The following is a 16,901-nucleotide window of genomic DNA, read 5'->3' on the forward strand; positions in this document are numbered from 1 at the left end:
CGAGTTGATTCCGACTCAAGGCGACCCAATGTGTGCAGAATAGAACTGCTCCATAGCGTTTTCAAGGCTGTGACCTTTCAAAAGCAGATCGCCAGGCCTGTCTTCTGAGGGCCTCCAGGTGGGTTCAAACCACCAACTTTTCAGCTAGTAATCGAGTGCTTAACCGTGTGTGACAAATGTTTGTTGCTGTTGTTGTTGTTAGGTGCCATTGAGTCGGTTCCAACCCATAGCGACCCCACGTACAACAGAACAAAACACTGCCCGGTCCTGTGCCATCCTTACAATCATTGTTATGCGTAAGCCCATTGTTGCAGCCACTGTGTCAATCCATCTCGTTGAGGGTCTTCCTCTTTTTCAACGACCTTCTACTTTACCAGGCATGATGTCCTTCAGCCGAGGACTGATCCCTCCTGATAACAGATCCAAAATATGTAATACGTAGTCTCACCATCCTTGTTTCTAAGAAGCATTCTGGCTATACGTCTTCCAAGACAGATTTGTTCATTCGTTTGGCAGGCCATGGTATAGTCAACATTCTTCACCAACACTTTGTGAATGTAAACTGCTTCTGATCCTCTTTTCAAATTAAGATAGAAAGAATGCACTCCCCAACTCCGTGGCTGTATACCATACCCTTGAAACCATATTAACCTTTTCTAGCAAAGATTGACTTGATGGCAACTGACAACAACAACAAAGCAAAGATACCGCATCTGAAACAGCAACTGCAGTCCGGCTGCTACTTGTCTGGGTTGGCAGTAATCTACAGTCAGCCTTCAGAGTCCATCTGGTTCCTAGAGGGGCCAGGGTGGTGCACTGAAGGGAGATATGATAGAAACTACTACTCCTGAATTCTTTGGATACTTAAAGATGACGCTAATATGCCATCCCCCCTGGGATACAATATTGGTTTTTATTTACTATCTTGGGGGAGGGGAGGGGCAGAAGAGGTTTCAGAAGCTTCCCCTTGGCCTTCCCCACTATGATAATTGTTACCCCATAAGCAATTTAGGGATTGGACCAAGAATGTTAATCCCAATTATACATTCAAGAATGGAGGACATAACAACTGGATGGGGCTGCTAACCCAGCGGACTCACTGTAAGCACAATATTGCTTATTATTGTTGTTAGTTGTCCTCAAGTGGATTCCGACTCATGACAACCCCGTGTGCTTAGGACTCAAATTTGTTATCTGGCCCTCATATGCCCGCCAGGAGGGCCATGATTATACTTCAGGTCTCTGGGTAGCAAGGTCATTTCAGACCCCATGGTCAGCCGTCTTCAAAATGTCTGAATATCTTCCTTTCCCCAGTGCACAGTTAACCAAATAAATGGTGATAGAGCCTTTTGAGGAAGGACCAGAGAAATAATTACCATATTCACTTGTCATGGTGTTGCAGGGTCCTTCCTCCTAAGGATCCAGACACCGTATCAGTCAAAGTGTTCTGAAAATTAGCTTACCTCTAGGAACTGTGCAAGACATTGCAAGTTTTTATTGGAATGACTAACCTCTCCACCCACATACACACTTACTCTCCCAGTCATCCATCCTTGGTTTATTCTGCTGGTACAAGCTAAGGAGTACCCTTGTCAGTCTCCCATCTATTTTCTCCTAGGGATTCCATATTCTATTAACCACTTCCATCACTCTCTGAGGATCAGCCCTCATGCCTACCACTCTGACCTCTCCCATCTTTTCAATAATTAAGAGCTCCTGGCTTTAGAGTTAAGTGCTATCTTCTCACCTTTATTATTTTGGGGTCCGATCATCCCTACGAAGCCCTGGTGGTGCAGTGGTTAAGAGCTCAGCTGCTAACTAAAAAGGTCAGCAGTTCGAATCCACCAGCCACTCCTTAGAAACCCTATGGGACAGTTCTACTCTGTTCTATAGGGTTACTATGAGTCAGAATCAACTCAACGGCAACAGGTTTGGTTTTGGTTTTTATCGTCCCTATTGCTATCAGCAAGCCAAGGTCTGTAACAGCATCTTCTACCATCAGCATTGGCCTATAGAGGAGAGCCACTCTTACATTCACCAGCACATTCCTTACGGCCTTGGTGAATGGTATGTCCTTTAGGCACTCCTGTGGAACATAACCATTCCATGGATCTTCTGACCATACATAGCATATCCATAGCTTGAGTTCTCTGGAAGGAGATGCTCAGAATTTAGGGGGCAGATATTTATTAAGAATGAACATTTGTAAAAGAATGCAAGGTGGAAACAGGACTGGACAGAGGAAGAAATCAAACTGCAATGCAAGCACCAGACGATAAACTAGATAACTGGAATCGCCTAAAAAATTAAACACTTAACGTTTATCAAAAGACTTCGCCAAAAGTGTAAAAAGAAAACCTACAGACTAGGAAAAAATTTTGGCTACGACATATCTGATAAGGGGCTAATCTCTAAAATTTATAGGAAACTTCAACACCTCAACAACAAAAAGACAAACAATCCAATTAAAAAATGGGCAAAGGATATGAAAAGACACTTCACCAAAGAAGATATTCAGGCAGCTAACAAACATATGAAGAGATGCTAGCGATAATTAGCCATTAGAGATGCAAATCAAAAGTACAATGAGATACCGCCTCACCCTGGCAATAATGGCACCGATCAAAAAAACAGAAAACAACAAATGCTGGTGAGGTTGTGCGGAAACTGGAACTCTTATACACTGCTGGTGGGAATGTAAAATGGTACAACTGCTATGGAAAAACAGTATGGCGCTTCCTTAAAAAGCTAGAAATAGAATTACCATATGATACAGCAATCCCACTCCTAGGTATACCCAAGAGAAATAAGAGTTGTAACATGAATAAACATATGCACACCCATGTTCTTTGCAGCACTACTCACAATAGCAAAAAAAATAGAAACAACCAAAATGCCCATCAATGGATGAATGGATAAACAAACTGTGGTATATACACACAATGGAATACTATGCAATGATAAAGAATAATGATGAATCCATGAAACATCTCACAATATGGATGAATCTAGAGGACATTATGCGGAGTGAAATAAATCTATCACAAAAGAATAAATATTGTATGAGACTGCTATTACAAAAAGCCAAGAATAGGTTTATACACAGAAATAAACATTCTTTGATGGTTACCAGGGATGGGAGGGGCAGGGAGAGAGAATCACTAACTAAATAGTAGACAAGTGTTAATTCTGGTGAAGGGTAGGGCAACACACAATATGGGGGAAGTCAGCACAGGGTGACCAAGGCAAAGGAAGACACTGAGAGGAACGCAAGAATAAAGGGCAACTATGGTAAATGCTATAACATATACAATCCATAAGGAATGTGCTGGTGAAAGATAAAGAGTGTCTCTCCTCTATAGGCCAACAACAGTAATAACAAGCAATAATTTGGGAGTAGCTACATAGGCTAATATGTATGCTAAATAGGTGAGGGATGTCATATGGGAGTACAACCCATGTAAGTATATAAGTAAAGTTGTAGGTATTTCTACATACATATCTGTAAGTGTTGTATGTATACTCATATATTTAATAGAGCATATAGGTGGCACAGTTATAGAAACTACTTAGACAATGTGACTGAACTACTGGACATGAAGGCTGAGGACCATAATCTCAGGGGACATATAGTTCAGTTGGCAAAACACAGTTCATAAAGATAATATTCTAAATAATTTGGAAAAGGATAGTGAGAATAGCAGCACAACTGGAAGAATGTAATCCATGTCACTGAATTGTACACGCAGAAACTTGAAATGGTGTAACTTTGGCTATGTATATTTTCACCAAAAAAAAAAAAAAGGTCCTCCAAGGTTGAGAAGGGAGAGTGCTGACATGTCGTAGGGTTGTTAACCAATGTCATAAAACAATATGTGTACTGACTGTTTGATGAGAAACTATTTGTTCTGCAAACCTTCATCGGAAGTACTATATATATATATATATATGTATATATATATATATAAAAGGTAATGTTCTACATCCTAGCTTGATGAGTAGCATCTGAGGTCTTAAAAGCTTGCGAGCGGTCATCTGAGAAGAAAGTATTGGTCTCTTCCCACCTGGCACAAAGGAAAATGAAGAAAACCAAAGACTCATGGAAGCAATTAGTCCAAAGGAATAATGGCCCACATGAACCACAGCATCCTCTAACCTGAGACCAGAACTAGGTGGTGCCTATCTACCACTACTGACCACTCTGTCCGGAATCACAATAGAAGGTCCCAGTTAGAACTGGTAAAAAATGTAGAACAAAATTCAAATTAAAAAAAAAAGACCAGACTTACTGATCTAAAAGAGACTAAAGGAACCCCTGAGACTATTGCCCTAAGACAACCTTCAAACTTGAAACTATAGACACTCCAGGAGGCCACCTTTCAGCCAAATAATAGACAGGGCTATAAAATAATCAATAATATTCGTGAAGAATGTGTTCCTTAGAACAATTGACTATACGGAGTTCAAAAGGGCAACATTCACCCAAAATCAAAGATGAGAAAGCAGGGAGGAACAGAGAAATGAGACTAACAGAAATGGGGAACCCACGGAGGAAATGGGGAGAATGCTTTTCACATTGCAGGGATTGCAACTAATGTCACAGAACAATTTATATAAGAATCATTGGCTGGAAAATTAATTTGCTATGTAAACTTTCACCCAAAGCACAATAAAATATTAAAAAACAAACAAGAACACCAAAGACACAAGGAAAGTATTGGCCCAAGAGACAGAATGGGCCACATAAACCAGAGACTTCATCAGCCTGAGACCAGAAGAACTAGATGGTGCCCGGCTACCACCAATGAACGTCCTGACAGGGAACACAACAGAGGGTCCCTGATGGAGCAGGAGAATGATGCAGAACTCAAATTCTACTAAGAAGACCAGTCTTAAGGGTCTGACTGAGACTGGAGGAATCCCAGAAAGCACGACCCCTGAATTCTCTATCAGCCCAGAACAAAAACAATTTCCGAGGCCAACTCTTCAGACAGGGATTGCACTGGACTGTGGGACATAAAGTGATACTTGTGAAGAATGCGCCTCTTAGTCAAGTAGATACAAGAGACCAAAGGGGCGGATTCTGTCCAGAGGTGAGATGGGAAGGCAGAGAGAGTTAGGAGCTGGTTGAATGTTCATGGGGAATCAGGGGCGGAGGGGAGGAGTGTGCTGTCACAGAATGCGGTGAGCGGTTGGGGTCTCATAACAATGTATGTAAAAAAAGTTCTGTATGGGAGACTAACTTGAAATGTAAATTTCATTTAGTTACAATAATAAAAAATTTTTTTTAAATTTCTAAAATAAAAAAAAGAGTAAGATAAAAAAAAGAATAAGGATAAATCTCTTTTTTCGAATTCAGCCTCAATAGTACGGAAACAATAAACAGAAAGTGTTTGGAGTGGTACTAAATGAGTTAATCTGCAGAATCTAATATAGCATTCATTTAGTAATAACTCATTGAGAACCTGCTATAGTGTACTAGGGGAATAGGGGAGAATTAGATGTAGTCCTTTATTTCAGGAAGTCACAGTCTTTTACACACACACACACACACACACACACACACACACACACACAAAAGCTTTGTTCAAAAGAAGAGATGCATATCTGAATTGTTTGCCTCTATATTTAAACTTTATAACATAATTACTCAAGTGTTTATAGAAATTTTGTATTTATTCACTTTTATCATGTATATTTAATATAATATCATATATTTTAAGAAAGCCATCAAAATTATACAATTGGCTCATGATTCCGTATACAATGGTATTAAATTTTTCATTCTGCTTCTTTCAGAAACCTTAACTCTATACTAACTTGAGACGTTCGTTTACTTATACAGGATTGCCTATCCTCTTCATGTTAGGGGATAATTAGGCATACTTTAAAAATTTAAATCAGATTTAGCAACATGCAGATTACAGCATCCGCATGAGTCGGTGCATATACCAATGATATGCACTTAACATTCTTACCAATATTTTCCTCATTTCTTATCTTATCCATAGCTCCTTGGATTCATTCTTAGGCTAACATTATTTGCTCTATCATTTTGCTTATAATATAAATAACCTGTGAAATTAGAGCAAAACACAAAAACACTGTCTGTAGGTGAAATTCGTTGGCATTTTGGAATGGCTTTAATTTATGTAAGATTTTACCTATTAAACTTTTCAAATGAGTACTATTAGAAACACTAAATAATAATTAACAAGTTGCACAATAAGATCTTACTTTTTTCCAATTTTCTCTCTTTATAACCGAAATTCCCCACATAATGGCATTTTTAAAGACGTGTTAGAAATTTACTGTCAATAAATGACATGCAGAAAAAATAGTGTTTTAGTCTTATATTAAAGTTTTCTATTTCTATAGCATAAAAAAATCAGTGTGTTTGAGTGCAAAAATCAGGAAGTAAGTTAAACAAATATAGCCCTAATTTTAAAACTATAAAACATAATAAATTGTAATATATATTTAAAAAAAAATTTCTGTGTTATACAGTCCTATGAGTTTTGATAAATGTATAACGTCATGTGTCTACTCCATTTCATTATCAAACAAGATAGTTTCATTGCCTTAGAAATGCCCTGTGCTCCACCTATTCATCCCTCCCGCACCTCTCCCTGAATGTCGTATAGTTAGAACAGATATTGTTGTAGCTTTTTCAGATTGGCATCTTTCACTTAGCAATATGCATTTAAGGTACCTCCATGTCTTTTTATGACTTGATAGCTCATTTCATTTTATTGCTGAATAATACTTCACTGTATGGATGTACCACAGTTTTTGTTTGTTTTTATCTATTTACCTATTGTAGGCCATCTTGATTGCTTCCAATTTCTGGCAATTATGAATAAAGCTGCTACAAATATTCAAAACAAAAACAAAAACAAAAAAAAAACCCCTGCAATGCGGGCCTGACAGCCTGGGCCAATCTGGTGTAAAGCTCTAGAGTGAGTATTGTCTAAATGGTCATCCTGTAGTGGGCGGAAATGCTGGACCTTTGTACCCCTGTCCTCTCAGTCACCAGATGTGAGCTGCCCCAAGAAGGGCATGGGTTCAAGGGAGGCGGGTCTTTGCCTCTGAAGCAAACTCTGTGAAGGAGCTGGCAGTTAAAGGCTGTCTGCTGACCAACCACTCTCCCCACAGCTGGGCAGCAAGTCCTTCTTTGTGCATCTATCTTAGTCATCTAGTGCTGCTCTAACAGAAATACAAGTGGATGGATTTAGCAAAGAGAAGCTTATTCTCTCACAGTCCAGTAGGCTACTGGTTCAAATTCAGGGCATCAGCTCCAGGAGAAGGCTTTCTCTCTCTGTCAGCTCTGGAGAAAGATCCTTCTAATGCATCAGTCTTTCCTTGGTCTGGGAGCTTCTCTGTGCAAGAACCTCAGGTCCAAAGGACACACTCTACTCCCGGCACTGCTTTCTTGGTGGTATGAGGTTCCCATGTGTCTCTGCTCGCTTCTCTCTTTTATATCTCAAAAGAGATTAGATTAAGACACTATCTAACCTTGTAGATGTCATCAGTATAACCTCATCATAGTGATAGAGTTTATAGCCCATAAGGCAATCACATATAACCTCATCATAGTGAAAGAGTTTACAGCACATAAGGAAATCACATCAGATTACACAATCATATACAATACTGGGAATCATGACCTAGTCAAGTTGACAGATAGTTTGGGGGGACAAAATTCAATCCATGACAGCATCTCTGTGTCTACCACACTTCCACGTTATTAAAAAAAAAAAAAAAAGTGCTGTTGTTAGGTGCCAGCGAGTCCATTTTGACTGATAGAGACCCCATGTGACAGAGTAGAACTGCCACATAGGGTTTTCTTGGCTGTAATCTTTATAGAAGCAGATTACCAGGTCTTTCTCCCACGGAGTAGCAGGGTGGGTTCAAACCACCAACTTTTAGGTTAGCAGCCAAGTGCTTAACGTTTGCACTACCAGGGCTCCTTAAGGACAGACATTAGATCAGATGATAATCCTCAACTGAACATGGCAATATTGGGACCTCTTCCTGGTCTTGTGACTCGAAGGTCTAGTTCTAGGCCTGTAATGCACCCACCTTCAGCCAACCAACACCCATCTCTTCTCTTTGAGTTTCCATCCCTAGTGAGGCTTTCCCCTTCAGGCAGGAGAATAGCAGGGAGATTTTGAAATCCTAAACTCTGTTGAATGATGGCTGGTCTAGGGCCCATCTCTGGCCTCAGGCTGTATTTTGGCCTAGACTACCTCTTGTTCTTCCTCCAAATCGTGTTGACCTGCCAGTCTTGCTTGAAGAAGGCCTCATTAGATGCTTTCTATAAGGTAGGGCCTGTGTCTGGCCCAGTGCTCTTGGTGTATGTAGGACAAAGCCTAACCATCCTAGGGTTTCTAGTGATCAATGTGTGCAATGAGATGATCAGTTGCAGCAGAAAACAAAAGAAAGGGCAATGAAGTTGGGCTTGTGCCTGGGAGGATGTAGATGGGTCAGAATATTAGGCCTGGGTCCAGTCTTTCTGTGCTGGCTCTAACACAGTGCTTTCAGCAAACTCTGGCAGTGAAGCCCAGCCATTTCTAAGAATGGAGCTGGCTATATCAGGAAATAACATTTGCCAGAGATGTGGCAGAAGAAATTTATTTCTTTCTTCTTTCTTTGTGTGTTTTTCTCTCTCTCGCTCTTTCTCACTCTTTCTCTTTCTTTTCTCTCTCTCTTCCTCTTTCTCTTAATAGTAAGTGATGAAACTTTCAGAAGTCTGGTGGCTTGGGACCAGCTCTTTACCCCAGAGTCCATATCCCTTTGTGATCAGTTACCTACATTGTCCAGATATGCAAAACAACAGTCACAGGGCCTTATCCCAAGTCTTTCACAGAAATTAGCTCTGGTCTATGATCAGGCTGCTCCTTTTCCTCTCAGAATCAGCCACCTTGTTGTCTCACAGAAACAGACCATCCGCCCTCCCCCTCACGTGACCTGCAAGGGACTCATTAGCAGCACGTTACTGTGAGCCAGCACATTTCAGCACTTGCAGAGACAGCCTGGCTTGATTGCCCTTCATTGCCAGGATCAGCTACTGAGTTCCTGGCACTTCAAACTGTGAGACTCAAAAGTGCCTCAACATAGAGCACCACGGCTGCAGGTTGTGGCTGGAGCTCCCACAGTTGTGGCCTGTGGTCATTTTGCCAGTTAAGGCTGAACCTCAATCAGTTGAGAATTGGGGCTCTGCTTCAACAACCTCCCCAGTCATTTGGATGCTTCTCTTAACCTCATGAGTCTGCAGAAGGAGGCTGGCAAGTGTTCAAGAACAGGCTGTCTCAGGAGATTTCCTGGACTTCCTGCTGTCACTGCCCAGACTAGGATGGCGTCCCCCAGAAAAACCTTTCTCATGACAGGTCAGCACTTCTGCTGCCAGTTGTGGCAGAGGCCAGATGTGAGGTGGAGCATGAAAAGGCAAAGTCATGAAGGAGAAAAATAAGTGCCTGTTACTTTTTTTTTGGAGGGGAGGGGTAGGGGGAAAGGTGATTGACTTAAAAAATTTACAGTTCTGGGCAGGTTCATGTAAAGTCTGTAAAAAAGAGGGCTTACAGTGGGCCTAAAGTGGCCCCTGCGATCCTGGAACTAGCCACATGGGTGTGCAGCTCTCTCAATCAGACATTTAAATGATAGAGTGTTGCACTGGTCAAAAATCAATATACATGTTCTTTCCTAGCTTTCAGTGGATCACTAAATCTTCCCTCCAGTAAAAAGACTCCTCCTCCAGCCTTCCTTCATGAAGTTCATGTGCCCATCAGTGAGTATATATACAACAGAGTATCTTATATGTAAGAGTGTCTTATACTGCCAAGTCTGGAGCAGTAGATGATTGACTTGTAGTCACCACAAGCAGATGACCCAAACCATCGTGAAGGGGTAAGATGCTTGTTATGTTCAATGATGTATCCCAATGCTCAGAAAAGTGCCCGACACCTAATGGGCACTCAATAAATACTTACAGAGTAAATGAAGGTAGGTAACTTTGTCTGAGATTAACTTTGGACTTAGAGAAAGATAGTTATTTTAGAGAAAAATGGATGTAAGTTACTTTAATGCCTGTAGAATAATTTCAGGCTTTCTCTTTGTCCACTATCTTAGAGAGAACCCTTTAGTGAATCTCCCTCATCCCACTTCTAATCACACATCCACTTAAGTGCTTACTTTTCTGAAAAAATGTTAAGATGACAGTTTGCCATTAGAGAAAGGGATGGTCACCACTCCATGACAAGGTCCCTGGCCTGTGTAACTTCTCCTCAAAGCCTCAAGTGCTGGTTGAACCCAGGGATGGAGATGACCAGGGGGCTGTGGTTGACTTGGAGTGACTTTGCCAAACTGGAATGACCTCTGAGCCAAGGGTCTATAGAGACCACAATAGTTCTGAGATGTCCACATCATGCAGCCACCACAGGCAGATGACGCAAACCATCCTGGAGGTGTGAGATGCTTCTAATGCATCTCCTATAAGTAATTTTTGAGGGAAATTCCTGAGATTTTCATCTAATTAACACTTTATTCCAGGTAGTTCATGGAATTAACTGACATTTCTCTGGAGTTCTAAGATTGGGCTGTGATCTCTTGGGTATCTTGGATCTGAGGTACATTCCCCACTTCTACCTGTGCCCATCTTATACCTCTTGAAGTGGTCCCAGACATAAATTCTTGGTGGCATCCTACCCCTTCTTCCTCTTCTCCTTCCTAGAGAGATGGCTACTGAATTACCATGGGATAGTTAAGAACATCCTTTAGTTTCCATAAATATGCATTGAACACCTATACTGTACAAGGCCTCCTTTAAGCATTATGGTGGAATTTTGCATTTCTCAAAATGGGGACTAATGCTAAGAAAGATATAGACAAAAATAATCAGTGTACAACAAAATATGTAAAGTGTCATTAGAGAAAAAAGTAAAGTGCTTAGAGGTTTGGGGAGGAGGAAATTGCAATCTGTTTAGGGGGAACTGGAAGCATGTCACTAATCCTGAATATATTTTCAAGTAATAGAGATAGAAAGAAGATATTTCTGGCAGAAAATGCAGGATATTTGCTGCATTGGTATGGGGTTGAGGGATTTAGTTATGTTTTGAAAATAGCAAGGAAGAGTTTGTCTAAAGTTTATGAACACATGTAGGAAAGTAGTGATAAATAAGACTAAAAACATAGTCAAGGATCACTTTGGGAAGAAACATGAATGCTAGGTAGAAGAGTTTGAAGTCAAAGATGTTTGTGTTTAAATCGGTAGATACAGAGAAGCACAAAAGGTATTTGAGTAACCAATTTTTGGGGGAAGAAGTTGGCTTAGAAGGAGTTGAGGCTAGAGGTGAAGAAAACCATTAGGAGGGTATTGCCATATGCTTGGAGAGCATTTGTGAAAGCATGGACTAAGATAGTGTCTGTGGGCATGAAAAGGAGGATCCAGATTCAAGAATGAGAACTGATAGAACTTGGCAATAGGATGGAATCAAGGGAAAAGAGGCACCAGGGATGATTGAAAAACTGACTATATTAGAAGAATGGTGGGAACCACAAACACAAGCCAAGGGAATACCAAGAAGAAAAAACAGTCTGAAGAGCCCAGTTCTGGCTCCCTTTCCTCTAACCCACCCCATCTGGGCTGCCATCTTGAGGCCAGCTGTTTGTGAAGTCCAGACTCTCCGGAGAATGAAGTCTCTCTCTATACAAGAGCTTGGAATTTTTGAGTCTCCTCTTGATCACAGTGCTCAAGGAATTTCTGATCCAACTTATTGCTTTGAGGACATCTTCTGGTGTCTTAACTTCCTGGGCCTTAGGAATGACCTTTGAAAAATAACAAGTTTTCTAAATTCATTTGCCAAATGTTTTCAGTTAGGTAGTCTCTTTGGTCCAAGTAGTAAAAATAATCTCCACAGGCCAATCCCACATAGTCTAACACTCAGCTTCTTGGTATATATAAACTTGAACCATGAACTGTATTTTTTGCATTAGGGTAAATATGCCACAAGGATTACTCTACTTGAGGGTCTCATAAATCCAGTAAATGAACAAAGAGCTCCCAGACTTGTTGACATATGTTACAGTGTCACAGTGCAGGGATTACCTTAGTCTACTTCAAAAGTAAGATTTTTTTTATAGCCTCATTTCAAACCATAGCCACATACTATCCCAAAGAGTAGGAAGTCACAGAGGGAGGAGACCACCTCTGAGTTCAACTGATCTGAAACCATTCCAACTGGATAGATAAAAATCTGTTCTGCTCTGAAGACTCCATGAAGGAGACATCACTACCTCCATCCCTCCACCATTATTTATGTACGTATGTATTTGTATACCGATCTTTATCCAAAAAAGATTTGAAGTGACTTATCTGAAAGATAACATCAGCCAGAACTAGATAAAACAAGAAGTGTTAGTAAGAAAGACAAAGGACACAGAGTGTTGGGGCACAAGAAAGTGCCAGGAATGAAGAAAATACAAAATGCAGGCATCTAGGCTCTTATAAAATGTTGGCCACAAATTCAGTGCTGAGCTTTTGAGCGGGGGATGAGAAAAGGGAAATGGGTTAAGGGAGCCCTGGTGGTGCAGTGGTTAAAGCGCTGTTACCTGGAAGATCAGCAGTTCAAACCCATTAGCCAGCTCCCCAGGAGAAATATGTGGCAGTCTGCTTTCCTAAAGATTACAGCCTTGCAAACCCTACTATGTTCTGTAGGGTCGCTGTGAGTCAAAATTGACTTAACGGCAATGTGTTTTGGTTTTCGAATATAGTCCGTGGGGTCAGTAAGACAAATATGACAACTGTTCAGAGCAGCCCAGGTGTGTTTTCAAGTTCTAGGAGCTTCCCGCTGCAGCCAGAATACCTGACTCAGTAGGTCCCTGCCTGCCTCTCATACCTCATCAGCTACCACTTCCATGCTTCCTCACTGTACTCCAGCACGAGGGTCTCCTTTTTGTTCTTGGAATTTGTCAAGTTCATTTCTGACTTCAGTCCTTTACACCCGTTTTTTTCCCTTCCTGGAATACTCTTTCCTCAGATCTTCACATGTCTAGCTTTTTCTTGTCTTTCAGGTCTCAGCTCAAAGTCCCGTCTGCAAAGAAGCCATTTTTGACTGCCCACGCTAAAGCAGCCTCCCTTCTCTCAACCCCAGGATAGTATTGCTTCACTGTCTTTGTTATTTTTCATACCATCTAATCACCACATAAAAGTTTTAAATTTAATAATTTGTTAATTTGTTCATTGCATGTCTCCCCCATTATATGAGGTCCATTAGCACAAGGATCTTGTCCATACCTCCTAGACAGAATGTGGCACATAGTAGGAGCCTCCATAAATATTTGTTGAATAACTGAACAAAAGCTGATGCTAAAACTAGGAAAAACTTTTTTGAGGGATCCTTGTAAAAGGGATCCTGAGGTATATCTTTAGCAGCATCTGTACAGTAGTCACAGCCAAGAATTCCAAGGATTCTTAGTGTCAAATCCACTCAGAGTTGGGAGCAGGGGAAACCCACCATGAGTAGTTCCATCTACACAGTCTTCTAGTTCTCCGTTCTCTCTAAATGAAATCTATTCTTGCTTCAACCAAAGTCCATTATGCCATCCTTAATGGATTCAGATAACAGATTCTGATGAAAAATTATTTTATAAACATGGACATTCTAACCAATCTGGAGTACTTGGAAGGAGGTCCAGTCGATATTTGGGAATATTTTTGAAAGAAAGCATTCACTCTTATTGAATATACACAGTGACACAATTGATAATACAAGCAGATATCCTGCTGTACTTATTAAAAGCATTCAAACAAATTTTTGGAATTAACTCATAGAGTATTATGTGCAAATTAATGTTTGCTAAAGTTGCTACTAGTAAGCATTAATACCTATTTCATCAAATCTAAGATGGCATCAATTGTAAACATCTCACAGATGGCCGAGAAAGGAAAAAAAGCTGCCAATTATCATTGTACATTTCAGTTTTAGGGTGTGTCTCAGGATCTATGAAAAATGGTAAGAGCTAACACTTAAACTAAAAACTTACTGTGATTTAGGCACTGTGCTAAGTATTTTACATAAATGCTGTTTATCATTCGCTGACAAATACAATGGGATAGGTACCTTTATGGTCTCCATTTTACAGACAGTGAAGCTGAAGGCTGGTTAGCCAAATTTACAAAGCTGGTACATGGCAGAGAGCCAGAACCAGCTCAGAACTGTCTGACCCCGGAGCCTGGACTCCTAGGTGCTATAATACCTTCTTCCGTCTTATTTCCTCCATTACTTTTGTTAGGCACATCTTCTCAGATTAAGTGTGTGGAATCTCTTTTCCAGGAAGGCTATGTGTCTACCAAAAAGCCAGTCAGTCAGTCTAGATGTACATCCAGGTTAAGAACAACCTGACTGAGTTTTTTTCTCCTTAGAGAGAAATATATAAACCCTACACGCCTGTTTTCCTGTTGTTGTTGCTGTTTTCTATTAAGAACATAAAAATTTATTTAGCCTGCCAGAAGTATTCCAGAAGGACAACATTCTCTGAGCTGTAGCACTAATTATTAGAGCAACATATTGAGAGAAACAGACCCAGTTAAACCCAGGACCAGCTAGCTTATTATTCACAGAGAGCACAGAGGAAATTTGTAGTCCCAGATTTTTTGAATGATATAAAATTCTGAATGGTGATATTCCCCTTAAGTAAGAAGAAACTGTATTTAAAGGCAGCCAAGTGTCCCTCATCTTTCTACTTTCTTGATTATAAATAATCAATTTTTCCATTGCTCATAAATTGCTAGTTCAGGAGTTTCACCCATTTCACTAACTTGAGCCTTACAGACATCAAAATGGACCGATTCTTCCATTGGTTCAGAGGTTTGCAAGTGGTTTCTTAACTAGGGATGCAAATCAGAATAACCTGAGGTGTTTTCTCAAAATGCATATGCCTGGGTAGTAAAGGACTCCACGGCAACGGGTTTTTTTTTTTTTTTTTTTTGGTTTGGGTCTCTCCTCAAACCCGCTGACAGCAAATTCCTAGGGGTAAGCTGAGGCATTCACATTCTGAAATATCTCTTCTGGATAATTGTGATGCTAGCTGCAAGTTAAGGAGGTCTGGTATTAATTTTCACCAGAGCTGAATCTCCAAAGACAGTGGCACCTCTAGTTGGTGCAGAGCTAACAGTCGAAAGATTTGGCTCAACTTTTCCAGTTACTTGTGACCTTGCGGTGCATCTGTTTCTCCACCTGCAAAATTTAGGAACTGTCAACAAACTAATCAACAAAGATTCACTGAATGCTCATGGTGTGCTCAGAGCTAAATTGTAGTTGGACTGACTGTTGAAAAAATGCATTTTCTCTCCCACTTAAAAACTGCTCTCCACTGAAAAGAAGGACTCCATAATCTTTGGTATGGCATCATTTAGCCCTTGTCTACCTTTTCATCTCCATTTTCAGCATAAAAACAAAAAGTCCTTACCGTGATTTATATGGAGCCCTGGTGGTGCAGTGGTTAAGAGCTCAGGCTGCTAAAAGGTCAGCAGTTGTAACCCACCAGCCACTCCTTGGAAACCCTATGAGGCAGTTCTACTCTGTCCTATAGGGTCACTATGAGTCAGAATTGACTTGACAGCAATGGTTTGGTTGGGTTTATGATCTATATGACCCTGCTCCCCTCTCTCATTATCTCTCTGATCCCATCTTCTACTCCTCCCTCACTTGGCTCCAGTCGCACCAGTTGCTTTACTATTTCTAGATCACGCCAGGCATGCTCTTGCCTCAAGACCTTTGCAATTACTGTTCTTTCTCAGACAACCACATAGCTTGTTCCCTCCTTTCCTTCAGCTCTGAGAGTGGAGTCCTCCATGTCTACTTTATCTCAACCGACATTTCACGTACTTCTTGCCTGCTTTATCTTTTCTCCCTAGCCCTTAACACTATCAACCTTCAACGCCCATCTCAGAATGTGGAAAAAGAAAAGATACTTAAGAAAATGCAGTAAAACAACAACAACAAAACCCATAGGGGATTGGAAAATATAGCAATGGATCTTGGTGATGGTTGTACAATATAGTTGATGTAATTGTTTTCCTTGAATTGTACAAGTAAAAAATGTTGAATTGGCAAATATTGTGTTACGTATATTTTTACAACAATAAAAATAAATAAGTAGACCTATAGGATTTAGCCCTGGGACCCATGACATACAATAAGAGAGGATGAAACTCTGGCCAAAAGCTGAGTAAGACTAACAAAAACTGGAAAGAAGGTGACAGGAAGAATTCTCATTTATATGAACAAGGGGACTTTCTATTAGTATTTGAAGGATAAAGAAGCATTCCTAGAAAAAAGTACAAAACCAGATTCTAGGAAGGATATTAGGAGTAGCAAAGAAAGACCATAGTGAAAAATGAGTAGAAAGAGCGGAGACATAATAGAGTTCAGCAGTAATATCAGAGATTGAGTAGTAAAATAAAGTGGAAATTTCCCTATAAGAATGCAAATACAGTCTTATGGATTTTACAGAGACTTGTTGGACAGTGGCTGGTGACACCAACATGACCGCTGAAGGGTGTGCTTTTGCAGATTTACTGGACCTGGTGGAGATGGCAGGTCTTAGATATCCAGGAACTTGAGGATGGAAGCCCCAAAGAAAATATTTAGACAAAAAAAACAGTAGTAGCAACATGGTTGGAGGAAGAATGATGCTATCCTACCCACACACGGCCTAGAAAATATGGATGTAATGAGAAATTGCATTCAGCTATCTGGAAATCTGCTGCAATTCACATTTTTTTCTAAAAACAGAACTTCTGCTAAATTCTTTAGTTGCACACAAAATTGAGGAAGCAATAAAAGAACTGCTATTCTTGACTTAATTTTGACTTAATTAAGGAGTCATCAAAATTACAGAGA

This window comes from Trichechus manatus, unplaced genomic scaffold (assembly GCF_000243295.1).
Source record: "Trichechus manatus latirostris isolate Lorelei unplaced genomic scaffold, TriManLat1.0 scaffold00021, whole genome shotgun sequence".
NCBI lineage: Eukaryota > Metazoa > Chordata > Mammalia > Sirenia > Trichechidae > Trichechus > Trichechus manatus.